This window comes from Oncorhynchus tshawytscha, linkage group LG21 (assembly GCF_018296145.1).
Source record: "Oncorhynchus tshawytscha isolate Ot180627B linkage group LG21, Otsh_v2.0, whole genome shotgun sequence".
Classification (NCBI taxonomy): Eukaryota; Metazoa; Chordata; class Actinopteri; order Salmoniformes; family Salmonidae; genus Oncorhynchus; species Oncorhynchus tshawytscha.
Genome location: NC_056449.1, coordinates 22725322 through 22743115, shown reverse-complemented (window position 1 = coordinate 22743115; position 17794 = coordinate 22725322). Strand labels below are relative to the sequence as shown.

Genomic DNA, 17794 nt, shown 5'->3' with positions numbered 1-17794 from the left:
TGTTTTCAATATTATTCTACATTGTAGAAAATTGTAAAAAATTAAGAAAAACCCTTGAATGTGTAGGTGTGTCAACTTTAGACTTTGACTGTATATGCACTCCACAGGAGCGGAATAAGTGAAATACTGTCAAATACATCGAACACATGGTTTTCCATGTGTTTGATGCCATTTCATTCACTCCTTTACAGCCATTATAATGAGCCGTCCTCCCCCTCAAACATTTTTTTATACCATACCGATTGCACAGGGTTCGCACTTTAGTAAATTTCATGTCAGATTGTAAATCACCTCAGGCTTGACAGCTGCAGTTCTCAAGTGCGCGAGTGCCTCTTATCGCCGCAGTGCAGACCACACAGATACAGACCAATATTGTCTCTGGTGGGGTACCTGTGCTTACTCAGAAAGTCAACAAACTCCGCATGACCGGTGAACATTTCTTTAATTATGTTTATGAATTTAAGACTGTTATTATGCGACCTGATCACATGCAATGCTCCGGTTATCAGAACAATGCTTCATTGCAGTTCATATGAGAACGTGAGTACACCCAAAATGGATCACTCACACAGATTACGATAGCCAGCTAGCTTGTTAACATAAACACTCTTCAGAAGCAGTAGGAAGTGCTTGGACATTTTATCACAAGCGCGTTATACGCTGATGGCCTATTTGAGTTTCGCAGTGTACCGTTTCAGGCCTCTGACATCTAGCATCAACTAAGCGGTCTGGAGTCTGGACCTCTATAGTGTAAAGTCAGTCGTGCTCATTAACAGGGTTCCCCAACTGGTTTTATTTGTCCCCACAAGCTTTCTGAGCAACAAAGAAAAACACCTGGAAATCAGCTCAAAGTGATTTGAGGAATCTGTTCCCAAGTGTTCTCACACATGATTGTATTCAAATGTAAGCAAGGTTTAAAATAATTGTTTTAGTCAAACATATCTGTTTGGTCTTCTTGCAGTCAATTTGCATTCCACTGAATCTAGTTGATAGCAGCTGTTCAGGAGCCTGTTGACGCACCGGCGCCCCTTTTCCGAGTCTTCCTTTCACACCGCCTGATATAGACGTCCTGGAAGGCAGGGAGCTCGGCACAGTTATGTTTCCTAGAGTTCAGGTGAAATGGATTTAATCACTGGATTGTGATAAGGGTCTCTGGTACTGTGTTAGACATGTCTCCGTCGTGGAGCTTAAAGTTGGTTGTAAGAAAGAAACATTGCTGCTGATTGTGCCTCATCGCTGATTGTGCCTCCATATGGAGGAGAGTTTTGTAACCTAGCAACACAAGAAAAGCTCCTTGCTCACAGGCATCAGTTCAAGGCGGTCAAGAGGACTCACTGTCTGAAAGGAAAGGGGATACTTTGTCAATTGAACAACTGAATGCATTCAACCGAAATGTGTTCCGCATTTAAACCAACCCCTCTGAACAGATGAGCAGCTGTTTACATGCAATCAAATGTGGTCTTTTAATGATTCACGTAAGCCCACGGTGCATCAGCAGTAATGATCGTTGTGCTCATGAATGTGGATGTAATCCTGTTTACCACTCACAAGCCTGATGTTATGACTCCTAGAATGGATCTAATCACCAGATTGTGTTGAGCGTTGCTTGTACTGTGTTAGATATGTCTGTCGTAGAGCTAGTTGCTTGTAAAAAAGAAACATTGCTGCTGATTGTGCCTTGACTTCTATTTCTTTTTCCCCTCAGGGTCACCTCAGAGTGTTGTACATCCAAGTGGGTATTTTGTGAGGTGAGTTTTTACATAATTTCTAGGGCTTGACATTCTTTTTTTTGCCACTTGTTTTTCGGACAAGTAGGACTGGTTCAAGTCAATCCATTTTTTAAATCTGTTACACTATGGGCCAAATATTTTCCTGACAATTGAGTTTAATGATGTAAAGAACCATTTTACAATATAAAATGCCTTATCATTATTATGCCTATTACCATACAGAGAATCAGACACATTTATTTAGGCTAATCTCTACCTGTTGGCTTATTTGCATATTCAAGTCTCTCAAATACAACACTGTCCCTTTGTCTCTCCTGGAGGATGGCCACCCTTCATGGGCTATAAAATATTGCTAATTTACAACCAAGTACTTTTGGTCTTTTTATAAAATAATTTCCTCATTCAATGAGTAAGGGATGAAATGGCTAAAGTAGGCTACTTCAAAGCAAGGTAAGTAACTGATGCTGAGTTTAGATGGTATGCGTTAGACGGTAGACCACAAACTGGATGTCATTGTTTTCATTGAGAGCACAGTGCTAAATGCCATTGAGACAGGCCTTCAGCAGCCACGGTAGACGGGACTTGCCGCCAGAGTTCCAATATTTAAACTTTTGCCATCTGCCGTGGCGTTATTTTCTACTGGATGTTGATTTGCACTGTTTGTTTACTGTAATCACCATAGTAGCGCATACCGTCGTGCTGGCTTGCTTTTGCGTCAGTTTTCTTGCTTTCTTGACCCGCTATGAAAAGTGGTATGACGGGTTTTGCATCCCTCGTCGAAATGCAGCATAAGACATGTTTATCCATAACCTTGTAAGTCTAAAATGTTCATGTTTCAGGGGAGATTTATTGACCGCATGGGAGATATTTCTCAGTTAGGTTATTTTAAGAATATATTTTAAAGTTCTCTGACATGACCATGTTGAATAGACGAGAATCCCTGCTTTCTAACGGTATCAGATTTATTTCTCAGCTCCCAATAGAGGCACTGGGGAGATGGGTTTACAACCAGAGTAGGCAACACATTCGTTTATTAACGTACTCCATCAACTGCGTGTCTCCGTTTGCGATTATGCCCGTGGAAAGTTTAGGACATGCCAATTACATTAATATATGATAGGGTTGACCCCATTTAGTCGACTGGTCGATAGGCTGTCCACCTGTCTCGGTGGACTAATCCATTACGGACCCACACCAGTATCACCAGTAGTACATTTACTGTTAATTCCCACAATTTCTAATCTAGAATGTTAGTTTGGTTACTCTAATTCCTGTTAATGGATTTAATATGTTATTATTATTAAAGTCATTTACATTTCTCATTGTCGGAGTGGACACGTAGTTTGCTGAGCGCACAACCTAGGCTGCACCTGTGAGAAACAACTTTTGGTTCTGCGGTTCTGATTCATTCCATTTGCGATCTATGAATTTATTAGTTTTGTTTGGAGTGCTCCTGTCCATGTTGAGTAAGGACGTGCACCCGATTATGCATAGAAGTAGGCCTAAGCTAACTGGCCTGCGCCGCAAATGTAGGCTTTTTTTATTTCACCTTTATTTAACCAGGTAGGCTAGTTGAGAACAAGTTCTCATTTACAACTGCGACCTGGCCAAGATAATGCATAGCAGTGTGAACAGACTACAACAGAGTTACACATGGAGTAAACTATAAACAAGTCAATAACACAGTAGAAAAAAGAGTCTATATACATTGTGTGCAAAAGGCATGAGGAGGTAGGCGAATAATTACAATTTAGCAGATTAACACAAGTGATAAATGATCAGATGGTCATGTGTAGGTAGAGATACTGGTGTGCAAAAGAGCAGAAAAGTAAATAAATAAAAACAGTATGGGGATGAGGTAGGTAAATTGGGTGGGCTATTTACCGATGGACTATGTACAGCTGCAGCGATCGGTTAGCTGCTCAGATAGCAGATGTTTAAAGTTGGTGAGGGAGATAAAAGTCTTCAACTTCAGCGATTTTTGCAAATTCATTCCAGTCACAGGCAGCAGAGAACTGGAAGGAAAGGCGGCCAAATGAGGTGTTGGCTTTAGGGATCAGTGAGATGCACCTGTTGGAGCGCGTGCTATGGGTGGGTGTTGCCATCGTGACCAGTGAACTGAGATAAGGCGGAGCTTTACCTAGCATGGTCTTGTAGATGACCTGGAGCCAGTGGGTCTGGCAACGAATATGTAGTGAGGATCAGCCGACTAGAGCATACAGGTCGCAGTGGTGGGTGGTATAAGGTGCTTTAGTTACAAAATGGATGGCACTGTGATAAACTGCATCCAGTTTGCTGAGTAGAGTATTGGAAGCTATTTTGTAGATGACATCGCCGAAGTCGAGGATCGGTAGGATAGTCTGTTTTACTAGAGTAAGTTTGGCGAAGTGATCTTCTTGATTTTAGATTGGAGATGTTTGATATGAGTCTGGAAGGAGAGTTTACAGTCTAGCCAGACACCTAGGTACTTATAGATGTCCACATATTCTAGGTCGGAACCATCCAGGGTGGTGATGCTAGTCGGGCGTGCGGGTGCAGGCAGCGAACGGTTGAAAAGCATGCATTTGGTTTTACTAGCGTTTAAGAGCAGTTGGAGGCCACGGAAGGAGTATTGTATGGCATTGAAGCTTGTTTGGAGGTTAGATAGCACAGTGTCCAAGGACGGGCCGGAAGTATACAGAATGTTGTCGTCTGCGTAGAGGTGGATCAGCAAATCGCCCACAGCAAGAGCAACATCATTGATATATACAGAGAAAAGAGTCGGCCCGAGAATTGAACCCTGTGGCACCCCCATAGACTGCCAGAGGACCGGACAACATGCCCTCCGATTTGACACACTGAACTCTGTCTGCAAAGTAGTTGGTGTACCAGGCAAGGCAGTCATTAGAAAAACCGAGGCTACTGAGTCTGCCGATAAGAATATGGTGATTGACAGAGTCGAAAGCCTTGGCCAGGTCGATGTCTTTTATTGATGGCGGTTATGATATCGTTTAGTTCCTTGAGCGTGGTTGAGGTGCACCCGTGACCGGTTCGGAAACCAGATTGCACAGTGGAGAAGGTACGGTGGGATTCGAGATGGTCAGTGATCTGTTTGTTGACAAGGCTTTCGAAGACCTTAGATAGGCAGGGCAGGATGGAAATAGGTCTGTAACAGTTTGGGCCCCTTTGAAGACGGGGATGACTGCGGCAGATGTCCAATCCTTGTGGATCTCAGACGATATGAAAAAGAGGTTGAACAGGCTGGTAATAGGGGTTGCGACAATGGCGGTGGATAGTTTCAGAAATAGAGGGTCCAGATTGTCAAGACCAGCTGATTTGTACGGGTTCAGGTTTTGCAGCTCTTTCAATACATCTGCCATCTGGATTTGGGTAAAGGAGAAGCTGGGGAGGCTTGGGTGAGTAGCTGCGGGGGGGAGCTGTTGGCAGAGGTTGGAGTAGCCAGGAGGAAGGCATGGCCAGCCGTTGAGAAATGCTTGTTGAAGTTTTCGATTATCATGGATTTATCAGTGGTGACCGTGTTACCTAGCCTCAGTGAAGTGGGCAGCTGGGAGGAGGTGCTCTTGTTCTCCATGGACTTTAGTGTCCCAGAACTTTTTGGAGTTAGAGCTTAGAGCTTATAAATGTCATTTGGGGATCTGATAGTATTTCTGATTGTGTTAACCTGTTTGGGATAGGGGGCAGTATTTTCATGTCCGAATGGAAAGCGTGCCCAAAGTAAACTGCCTGCTACTCAGGCCCAAAAGCTACGATATGCATATAATTAGGTAGATTTGGATAGAAAACACTCTAAAGTTTGTAAAACTGTCTGTGAGTATAACAGAACTTATTTGGCAGGCGAAACCTGAGGACAAACCATCCAGGATTTTGTTTTGTTTTGAGGTGAATGTTTTCTATTGGTTTTCTATTGGTAACTAGATTTGAGGCACCTGGTTGCAGTTCCTATGGCTTCCACTAGATGTCAACATTCTTTAGAAATTGGTTGATATTTTTCCTTTGAGAAATGAAGTACGGCTGTCCAGAATGAGTGTCAAGCCAAGTGTACTCTGTTTGATGCGCACTCCAGGTCACACGCTCCACGTTGCTTTTATTGCTATTGAACACAATATATTCCGTCTGAAATTTGATCGATTATTTACGTTTTAGGATGCCTAAAGTTGGATTAGGAATGTTGCCTGAAATGTTTGGACCAAGTTTACAGGTAATTTATTAGGTAATTTGTAATCATATTGGGCGAGTTGGAACCGGTGTTTTTCTGAATCAAACGCGCAAAATAAATGGACATTTTGGGGATATAAAAAAGGAGTTTATCGAACAAACATTTGTGATGTTTCTGGAACATATTGGAGTGCCAACAGAAGAACATCTTAAAAGGTAAGGCATGAATTATATCGTTATTTCTGCCTTTCGTGTCGCACCTGCTTGGTTGAAATATGATTTTCATGTGTTTGTATGGTGGGGTGCTGTCCTCAGATAATTGTGTTGTTTGCTTTCGCTGTAAAGCCTTTTTGAAATCTGACACGGTGGCTGGATTAACAAGAAGTTAAGCTTTATTTTGGTGTATTGCACTTGTGAGTTTATGAAAGTTAAATATTTCTAATTTAATTAGAATTTTGCTCTGCAATTTCACCGGATGTTTTCGAATCGTTCCGCTAGCGGAATGTGTAGCCATAACAGGTTTATTAAGTCACCACCACTAATGAGCTGTGTAGCTTCTCAAAGTATTTTTTTCTTCACCTCAAACAGCAAGTAAAGACTTTTAGATTTGTATCATTTTAATTTATATAAAGTTTTTATGAATCATGATGATTTTGAGACTTTATTATAAAATAAATGTATCTTCCATGAAAATGTGAATATGAAAATCATAACTGGCACGCAGATCGGTAGTAATGGTAAGGTAAGTTGGCACTTCAAATGAATAAGGTTGCCGACCCCTGGTGTAGCATTTTATCGGCAACTTCGGGAGCGTAATGGCAGAGTCTGCGAAGGCCAGCTGGAGGTGGTGGTTCTGCAACAGGTTTTTTTCTTGTACTCTGGCTCCCTCTTGAGTGATATGTCTTAATTATTTAATGTATGCTTAAAGCATCAGCAGACAAGCTCAGTAGCCTACATATAATAACTAGCCAGGCTACACTATGTGTTGAATTTGCTATCTAGTTAATCTGTTGTCGTTATTTTATAAGCTTGGCCTACCTGCTGTAATGTCGTCCTCTCCGCTGGTCCACTCGCTCTGGCACACATGCAGCTGATGAACAAACAACTTTTCCAGGATTTTCATGACCGTACGAAGCCTGTTTGCTGACCAAATATGTGCTATAACTGTGTAAATAACTCACTAATTGGCAAAGAATATCAACAATTGTGCACACATAGTTACACACTGATCTGCTTTAAATTGCGCCTCTCGCAACCGGGGATAACCGCTCTGCCTGTCAATGCAATAGCCTAAAAAATCCTGCTGTGTTATGCTCTGCAGAAATTTGTAGAACAGCAATACGTCTCATCCAGAGGACACGAGTAATTGTTAATATTATTTTAAGAGAGAAATTTACTTGTCCTTTCGGACAACTCATTTATTCTTATTGTCCACCAATTTCCTTTTCCTGGACAAACGTTAATGTCAAGCTGTTTTCACCTAAAGTGACACCCAAATCTAACTGCCTGTAGCTCAGGACCTGAAGCAAGGATATTCATATTCTTGATACCATTTGAAAGGAAACACTTTGATGTTTGGAAATGTGAAATTAATGTAGTAGAATATAACACATTAGATCTGGTAAAAGATGATACAAAGAATGTTTTTTTTGGTACCATCTTTGAAATGCAAGAGAGAGGCCATAATGCATCATTCCAGCCCAGGTGCAATTTCGTTTTTGGACACTAGATGGCAGCAGTGTATGTGCAAAGTTTTAGGCGCCCAAATGTGCCTAATTGGTTTAATACATTTAAGTTCATAATTGTGCACTCTCCTCAAACAATAGCATGGTATTCTTTCACTGTAATAACTACTGTAAATTGTGCAGTGCAGGTAGATTAACAAGAATCTTAAACTCTCAATGGAGTCCACTCATATTGGTCTCTGAGAGCTAAATGTTGACTCCAGTAGGCTATGACACTGTAATATGGATAATTGGGTAATTGTTAAGGTAATAATTGAGTCATATCATGATATACATTTTTGTCCATTTTGCCCAGTTCCAGGGTAAAATGCCTTGGTAAAGGGGTTGAGGGTATTCAGTCTGTATTAAGTTGCATACACAGTGTCAGAGGCTAATGTCCATACTTGTCTTTCCCCCCCAACCCTCCATCTGCCTGAGAATCAGGGTGTATGTCAGGAAAATGTTCAGCCTGACATTGGACCGGTACCATTTTAATTTAATGGACTTATATGCTTTGGGTGCGTAACCTGATTAGGGCGTCCACCCACTTTGCTCAGAATTACAGAAATCACGTTTTAGATTATGGTAATTCATATTAACAGAACAATGAACTTGTGGCCATAGGCTACATGCGAATGTTAATTCCATAATGTAATTAGTGAGAAGACCCTGGTGTCAAAAGCGCACTGCACCTACAAGGTTTCATGTGACAGAGATGAAAATCTGTTAGAAATGTAGAAAGAGGGGAGATCTAATGATGCAACAACTAGCATAGGTTGCTAATATGACTAGGAGTGTGCCTTTGCTTACTATACAATGAAAAAAAAAAGTTCATTTGGAAACCAGGAGAACATGAGAGAAATAGGCTACTGGTTTCAATTGCATATGAACGTCTATATAAATAATTGTCTCCACATTTCTATGGTTGTATTTTACTTTGAAGCAAGGCAAGACATGCCTCATGATTTAAAACGTTCAGGTTTCAAACAATTATGTTTTCAAAATGCATACTGCCTCCAGCTAATTGCAAAGTGGTGTATGACACGCTAAAGCCTACCGTTGCCTGTATGCACTTGAATGGTGAATTGAATACCAATTGAGGAATTAAAATGGTAGCTTTTTTTAATCGTGGCCAAGAATTGTTTTCAACACGTGATTGCATTTAGAATTGTTACGCAATGACTGGACTTATAAAATAACCTTTCACTACAGCGGCAACAAATGAGCTGTTTGAGAAGCTGTAGCAGCAGCTCTCACACTGTGACAGGTTTTCTGCTCATAGACTCTGTATCTATATGCTGTACGCATGTGATAAACATAACTAACGAAAATACACGCGGCAATTTAATTCCACTTAATTATGCAAATTAGCCTATAGACTGTTCGGCATAACCGGTCAAATGTATTTTGATCGATGGGTATTTCCATCAATGATTAAGCAAACAAGCAATATCTTGCAATCTGATTTATTTCTTTTTCTTCTCCTGGACTATTGGCCAGTGACCGTTTTATTTATTGGCTTTTTATTTTTTTTATTTGCCAAAATCTGACTATTACCGGCTAACGGAAACCCTGCTGAGGATAAATATAATCCTTTCTTTTGACGTCAAGTTGGTAAAGACATCAATGGAGCACACTATTGGTTAGTGCTTTGCGTGGGAGGTGTGTGTGGGCATAATACTAAACAGTTCCTGACTGTCAAAAAGAGCGTAGCCTACACCACACTGTGTGAAGAAAATTAAAGTAATTTCTTTCTTAGAATAAACTTTTTGACAGCCTCATTTGCATTAGCAGAGATGTTTACAATTTATTCTTAAACTATTGCTACACCACATGCTCAAAAAAAGCAATTTCTGGGGTTTGTAGTGTAAACCTTCCCATTGTGGCTAGTAGATTAATCAGCTATTAGGGTAGCAGTGCCAGGTTAAATTGATGGCAGCATCAGAAGAAGAAGCAAGCAACCCATCCGTAATATGACACATTTTGAATGTGTGTGGGAACATAAAGGACTTGAAAGCAGTGGGCTTTTAGACGACACTTGTATAAATTCCTGGAAGATGAGCCTTTGATGGGGACACCAGTGGAAAGCTCGCCTCCAGATGGAAATGCATTTGGATCATTACCCAAGCAGCTCCGCAAAGACATTCATCTGCAGCGGTGCTCATAAAGTGAATTTCTCCTGAAATTGCCCGTCTTTGGTGAGATTTGAGGGATTAGTGGATTATTACTGGTAATGTCAGTGAAATATGGGGTCTCACTCAGGTCTGTAGATCTCACTCCAATAATGAGGTAAAGTTTGTCCTTACTGGTCTAATCCTGAACCTCTGACTCTGAGTTCTGCTCCCAGAAGCACATCTGTTATTTCTAACTATGATTCAAAACTTGGGTGGGCCCTCGTCTGCCACTCTATGCCCCTGTTGGCAAAATCACTAGGAATGTTAGTCACCATAATCACCAGGCACACAAGAATGACAGGATAGATAGGAAGTACCCTGTGTTCTCCATAATCTAGAGGGGACGAGACGACATTGGCTAATCATTCGAATTTGAGAGACTGTTCTGTTTCAGTGTTTTTCCGTGTCTAGGCTGAAGCAGCTGAACTGCTGCAGAGCTGAGGTGACTCTGGGACAGACTCCAGTCTCTCTGTTAATAGAACCAGCCAATGTCTACAGTTCTGTTCCCATGAGGCTGTGTCCATTGGAGGAGCGCTGATGATTGACTAGGACAGAAAGCCCCAAGTGGAGGACGATGCTCCATGGCTGTCGTTTCTCCTTTAACTCACCACATCTGGAGGGAGTGTTATTATTGGACCAGAGAGGAGCAATGGTTCTCCTGCTACTCATTCCGAATTAGACATGCATGTAGAGCAAAGATAAACTCAATTTAAATCACAAAACCCATTTCTCGTTCACCTTTGCTGTTCAATTTATGCGTTAGTTCCAGCTAAGAGTAGAATTATATCGCATTACAGTTTGTTGCCAGCCAAAGGTTAAACAGAGCTTTGAAACACACAGTTTGAAGCCCAGCTGATTAAATTCTCTACAGGTGACGGCTGCCAGGGTTTGTAAATAAGACTAGGATTAAATGCAAGGCACCTGAGGCTCTTTTTGTGTTTATAAGGAGATCTGTTTCTATTTCTCCGGTAGTCTGCCCTGGTCTCTTGTGTATAATACTTCCACTTTAGCAGTGTGTGGGCCTGACCTGGTTTCCTCTGCATATTTCTATGTGAGCTGAGCAGTGGTCAGTTACTGCAGCAGCTGGATGTGATGGGAGCCTCTGGATCCGTCATGTCAGCACGTTCTGCTTCATGAATCTGTCTGATTGATCCAGTGTGCAGTTAGCACCATGACCGCACACTGCAACAATAACGCATGACGGCATGTCACTGAATATTCTGTTTTGTTGGTGCATGGGGGGTCATTTAATGACTGCTGTGGTTTAGGTGTCCTCACTGTCCAAATGGAGTAAGGTTACTCTCTTGTTTTCAGAAGAGCTGCAAATGCATACCTTAGCATTTGCATTTGATATTAGGATGTCAGCTAAATGTACCATACAAAATTAGCCTGCCGCTAGCCTACATTATGCAATGAGTTGAGACTGTCAGCAGCAGAGGATTAGCCATGCTCAGTGCTGATTTGTGCTTGTTGCCTTAACTACTCCAGTCTCCTCAAGGACAGAAATCAATGGCTGTTATGTGTGATTGAGAGGCTGGTATAGAGCGCTCTCACACTTCTCAGTTGACTCATTAGGACTGTGTCTGTTAGCTGTTGCCATTATTTACCTAGGATGTGAACGTCTGCAATGTAAACCTACCCTTATTGAAATATGAGTTACAGGCCAAGTAAGATTTAGTTCCAATGAACCTGTTTGAATGCTTTATGATAATAGGATTGTTAGCCGTTCATTCTGCGTTAATGCAAAGTGGATACAGGTACAGCCAAGTGTATGCTACTTTCTGTCTTGGCGGAGGAGATTGGAAGCATAGGCTGGGAAAATAGTCTTCAAAATTTTTACAGAAATTTCACAAACATTGTTTGAGCCAATATTAAGGAATGTTTACTCCAGTGTTATTTCAATCTGAGCAGCTCCCGCAATGATTTTGTCAGACCTTCCCTGACTCCAAAGGAACTAGTTCTCTTCGGCCCAAGGCCAATTTACAAAACTTTGGCCTAGCTAGTAGATGCTATCAAAATTGGTTTTGTCCTACTCTTTGAGGAAGGATGGCTTTTATCATTAAATGTTTCGTTGATCCTCGGACATTGGAAAAAAAATAAAATAAAAAAAAAAGAACAGATAAGAGAGACTAAGCCAACGTAGCTAGTCAAGATACTTTTTTTCATAGTCTTTCCTTGTCTGTCATAGAAGCTACACTAGCTCTGCCCTCTGCAAAACGTCACTGACACAAACTGTATCACAAGATTAAACTTTGGATACAATGGCATGATGACTGAATTTCCTGCAGCAAGCTAGACCCATTTGTTTCATCAACGGGGAGTCAGGGACACTGGAATCAATATGTGCACAATAATAGTTAAAAATTGTCTGAGCTGAGTCCTGTCTTCATAGCAGTTATAATAATTGGCTTTAACGGTCACTGGACTGCAATAATGTGCTGCAGAGACCCCCTCTCGTGGAGGAATGGTGAGAACTGTCAAATGAGACATGAGCTCCTCAGTCTAATTGGCCTCCCACTGGTTATTAGTGAGGGCTTCTGATCTGATTGGGCGGTGGAGTGTTGCCCAGACTAATGATCTGGAAGGTGCTGCTCCGTACCTGGAACGACAGACTGAAGGAGGCAGGTGGATCTCTTAAAGTTTGGACACCAAGTTGACCAAAAGGATATGCTGCTGACAGCTGTTGGCCTGCAATGTAGAATTTAGAGCCAGATTGCTCAGTCAGTTTTGTTGGCTTTGTCTAGTGTGTGCAGAGTGGAGCTTTTAGTCATGGTGGACACAGGTGGATGGTAAAGTTTGGAAAGTGAAATGGCAAAAAGTCATAAGCTAATGTAATGTCTATTCTAGCCTGCCAGTTTTGTTGACTTTGTTCAATGTATAGTTTTACGTCCCACATGGCTGTACATAACGCAGGTTGCCATTTATTGTCATGAGTCTTGCCCTGGAGGCCGCTCTGCATGGTTGTCTCCAGCTGGCACAGCCACTAAGTAATAATCACATTTTATACCTGACCTTAATCACACTGCTAACCCTAATGCCTCAACCTAGCCTTAAATGAAGACCATAAAGCTAATTTTTTGTTTTGATTAGTTTTTACAATCTAACCAATTTTGACATTGCTGCTGGCCTATCTTGTGGAAATTGCTCAGTTTTGCCTCAAAGGCAAGATTCATGGCAAACGTCAACCTGCTTCCATAACGTCCATCTAGACATGGCAAGCTAATCACAGTAACCCGGTGTCAGGTGGTGAAGGCCCTCGTATGCGTACATGTTTGATCACTACGTCAGAAAATGTCAGCATGCATATTTCATAGATGAAGACATTTAGCAGGCATGCTAACTTACTCATTCCCACCTGGTCTCTGGAGGTATCCTGTTACACAGCTTCTATTCTACTCCCATAAAGGCTCTTGTTAAAAATAAATCTCCTTCAGAAGTTTCACCATCTTCTCACTACCTTGGACATGAAAGGGCTGGTAGCTGAAATGAAATGACAGTACTGGAGACAGTGTTCCCCCTCATCCTCAAAGAGCTTCAAGGAGGGAGACATGAATAAATGGATGTATGATACAGTATTAAACTAGGCCAAACTGTTGGACTGTTAATTGCATAAACTGTTAGGCTACACATCAACAAGCCTATGTTCTTACTGTGTTTGAAGGTCCTTTATTGTGCAGATTATTAGGCTGTTGGGACTTTTTGTTTTGTAATTATTTCTCATCACAATCCAGTATAATTGAACTCTCCTGTACAGCAAAACCAGAAACCTTATCTGCCACCCCTTGGTGTCTTTTCCCATTTGGCGTTAAGCTGTGGTAAGTGCTTCCAGCCTCATGTTGTTAGTCCTCCCATCAGAGGTGAATGGGTCCTGATTTAAAGTCTGCCAGAGGTGTGAAGTAAATTAATTTCATATTCCAAGCCTGAAAACGCTGGTCTCTCTAAGCAGCCTGTCTCACTGAGGGTGACAGGTGGACTGCACTCTGCTCCAGAGTATTCCAGCACAGGAAATTCTGCAGTGTCCTCCACACCTAACCACAGTCAAACTACATCACACATTTGTCCATCAAACCTGAACAATATTCAGGAATGCTTCATGTGTGACTGCAGAATAATGTTGACCGTGGTGCTGAAAATACCTTTGGCCCTAACCCTGTGACTGAGGGACCTCACATACTCATAAACAACTAATTTGTCATGTGGACAGTTTGTCAATGTTGGTGCTGATTGTATTTTTCCTGGTGGAATTGAACCATCTGTACCGGTGATGAATTTGGAGCTCTGTTGACAAAAATGACAAGAAGGTCATTGCTGTCTCTTATCTACTCTGGTATAGTCTGTCCAGCAGTACATTACTAAGAGGGCATCTTCATGATTCAGCCTAATAAAAGTTTTGCTTTCATGGTGAAGTGGATTTGTCATCACCTGAAATGCAGTTATGATTGTTGTCTTGGTATTTAAAATAATGTTTTGGAGTTCTATGAACAGTCAGCCTCCATTCATACTTCCTCGGATATGTGATCCACCTGGGTCGTCTGCATACCACAAGACTGCTTGGCTGCTGAGAGAAATCCTGGGCACTAACTTGATGCAAACACAAGTCTTTCAGTCTTCAGGAAAGTTAGCTTACCGGTATTTATAATGTGAACATTGTTCACTAAACCAACAACTGAAAGGTGAAAGTTATTGGATTAAATCAGGTTGACTGATCCCCTTTGTCTCAGGTTTGCAGTGCCTATGATCAGCATGATTTTTTTTGATCAGAGGTCTGAATCATCCATAAGCAGGCATAAGGGACTAACCTTTTTTAAATATTTTCTTTTAATGAAAGCGGAATAATTGAAACCTTTTCAGATTTTCTGCCCTTTGCAAAGAAATATTTCAGATGCAGAACTCTTTGTGACTGAATAGCCAGCACAAAAGCTTTGCGTGAAATTCCCTAGAGTGTAAGGTAGCATGGCGCTTTCACATGCAATTGTAAATGTTCCTTTCATTCATGTGTGACACACTGATGGAAAATTTGACTCTTTCTTTGATGAAAGAGTTGGGCTGTTCATCCACAAAGGCATCAAATGTATACACCATGCCAGAATCTTCATTTCATTCAGCATGACTCACAAAAGCACAGAAAATAATCTTAATATATCAGCCAGCTGGCTAGATTAAAGTGCTCAAAGAGCAGGCATGTTTTCCTCCCTTGGTGTTAAAGGGAGACCCAGAGATTGACACATCAAACTGTCATCTGCTTCTAATCAGGCACAAACACGTCCTCTCTGTCCTACTGCTCGCCTGCAGAAACTGACAACCATGCTAAGTCCTATGCATGGTGGGAGATTAGAGAGTTAAACTCCCCTCGGGCTTGTTGCCCAGCATGCTGATGGGTCTTCTGCACTGAGCAATAGGAGGCCCACATTGCCTTCCTCTTACCAAAGCATTTTGCGCACATCAGTGATTTTTGTATATTTTATTTTCTATACGTTCTTCTAGATTGTTCATTATTTGGTCAACAGTAATAGCGTGTGCATTATTTTTGATTCCTGCTGTGAAAGTATAGTGCCTTCACAAAGTATTCATACCCCTTGAGTTATTCCACATTTTGTGTTTCAACCTGAATTCAAAATTGATTTAAGTATAATTATTTCCTACACACAATACCCCATGTTGATAAAGTGAAAACATACTTATTTTTTTTTGCAAATGTATTGAAAATTAAATACAGAAATATCTCATTTACATAAGTATTCACACCCCTGAGTCAATACCTTGTAGAAACACCTTTGGTGGCAATTACAGCTTTGTTGTCTTGGGTCTGAATCAGTTTTGCACATCTAGATTTGGGGATTTTCTCCCAGTCTTCCTTGCAGATTTTCTAAAGCTCTTAAATTAGATGGGGTGCGGAAGTGAACAGCAAACTTCAAGTCTTTCTACAGATTTTTTATGGGATTCAAGTCTGGGCTTTGGCTGGGCCACTCAAGGCCTTTCACATGATTTTTCTGAAGACATTCCGCTGTATGCTTGGTGTTATTGTCCTGTTAGAATGTAAATATTCGCCCCAGTCTAAAGTCGCTTGCACTCAGAAGCAGGTTCTTTTCAAGGATTTGCCACCATTCATTGTTCCCTCTATCCTTACCAGTCCATGCCGCTGAAAAGCATAGCATGACGCTGCCACCACTATGCTTCACGGTAGGGATGGTTTTAATTGGGTGATGCTCTGTGCCTGGTTTTCTCCAGACATTCAGGAGCGCTTTGAATTTAGGCCAAAGAGTTACATTTGTCTCATCAGACTTCAATCTTTTGCCTTAGGATCACAGTCTTTCAAACTCCAGGCGTGCTTTCATGTGTCTTTTTCTCAGGAGTGGCTTTTGTCTGGCCGCTCTCCCATAATGTCCAGATTGTTGAAGTGCTGTAGAGACTCTTTTCCTTCTGGCAGGTTCTCCCAGCTCAGCTAAGGAACTCTGTAGTTCTGTCAGAATGGTCATTGGGTTCTTGGTCACCTCCCTGACAAAGGTCCATCTTGCTTGGTTGCTCAGTTTGGTTGGATGGCCAGCTCTAGGCAGGGTTGTTCCATATTTTGTGAATACTTATGTAAATTAAGTAATTGTTTCCTTTTCAATAAATGTAAATGTTCAATTTGTCATTATGAGATATTGTATGTAAACGGGTAAGAAAGAAACATTTAATCCATTTTGAATTCAGGCTGTAACAAAACAAAATGTGGAATAAGTCAAGGGCTATGAATACTTTCTGAAGGCACCATCTGCCTGTCTCTGTTTTGCTGTCGGCTGCTTTGTGAGCGAGCCTCTTACTCCCTCGCCCCACTGTGACACGGAGGAGGGAGAGATGCATTCTGAGAAGCAAAAGCATATGACCATTGCTCAAAATACAATTGTGGGAAAACACCATTTTAAAAGTAAATATTGTTCTAGTTACAGAGGAGTCACATTTATTTCTCACCTCTTTATTGAGTTCATACCACTCTACAACCGGAGTAGTCTGTAGGGTAGGTTTGATCCTACGTAGCCGAGCGCACCATTTGCAGGCCTAGAAGTAGCCTAGGCATTGTAGAACATTAGTCTACCTTTACAGATATACTAATCAATTCACGTACATGGCTATATAGCATCAATCATATTTATAGTTCGCTAGATTGCTAAGTTTTTTGGGTTCCCACTTCCTCAGGTGGTGAATAATATTCTATAGGCGAATATGCATAAAGTTGTTAGCAAATTCTCTGAAGAGCTCTAACGTCTCACGTATATGACATTTTTGGCCGATACCGATATCTAATATTTTCCTTGCCAAAAAAAACGATAACATTATTACATTTTTGCGGCCTTCTAAGCATTCTAGTTATAGTTAACACACGCATGGACGCAGCCGTCTAAGGCACTGCATCTCAGTGCAAGAGGCGTCACTACAGTCCCTGGTTCGAATCTAGGCTGTATCACATCCCGCCGTGATTGGGAGTCTGATAGGGTAGCGCACAATTGACTCAGTGTCGTCCAGGACATCATTGTATATAAGAATTTGTTCTCAACTAACTTACCTAGTTAAATAAAGGTTACACATCACACTGACCAAAAAGTTATTTTGTTCACATTTACGTATGTCCCCATTACCAGTAAAACATCATCAAAACCTATTTCTTACACTTGCTGTTATTTTTCGCTGTCCAGTCGTTTCATTCCCAGGATTTCTATGGATGCCATTTGGGGCTTTGTGTGTCAAAAAAAGATGCACGTCAAATAACACTATGTAATCTGTTTCAGTGGCTATAGTTAGCTAGCTAACTATATAGCTAGGTGCCATCTAAAATAACCCTAATTTATAAGACAGTTCTTATTTGATTAATGGTTGTCGGCTCCATCTGTGAAGCTAGCCACAATAAAGGTTAGCCACACTAGTGGACTTTGCGGTTAGCCTTCAAAATAAAAGTATGGCAGAATTCTACTATTTATTTGCATCACTGTCAATATGTACTTTTATTTTGAAGGCAAACTGCAAATTCCACTTG

At 41.2% G+C, this 17794-nt stretch overlaps 1 protein-coding gene across 2 annotated transcripts in view; it reads left to right on the top strand.

Moving 5' to 3' along the window:
- LOC112221104 (ecto-NOX disulfide-thiol exchanger 2) overlaps positions 1 to 17794 on the top strand; it is a 302937-nt gene that overhangs the window by 7948 nt on the left and 277195 nt on the right. For both annotated transcript variants that reach the window (XM_042303217.1, XM_042303213.1), the window contains exon 2: positions 1706 to 1748. The gene's annotated coding sequence lies outside the window, so the exon portion shown is untranslated. The remainder of the gene's footprint in view (positions 1 to 1705; positions 1749 to 17794) is intronic.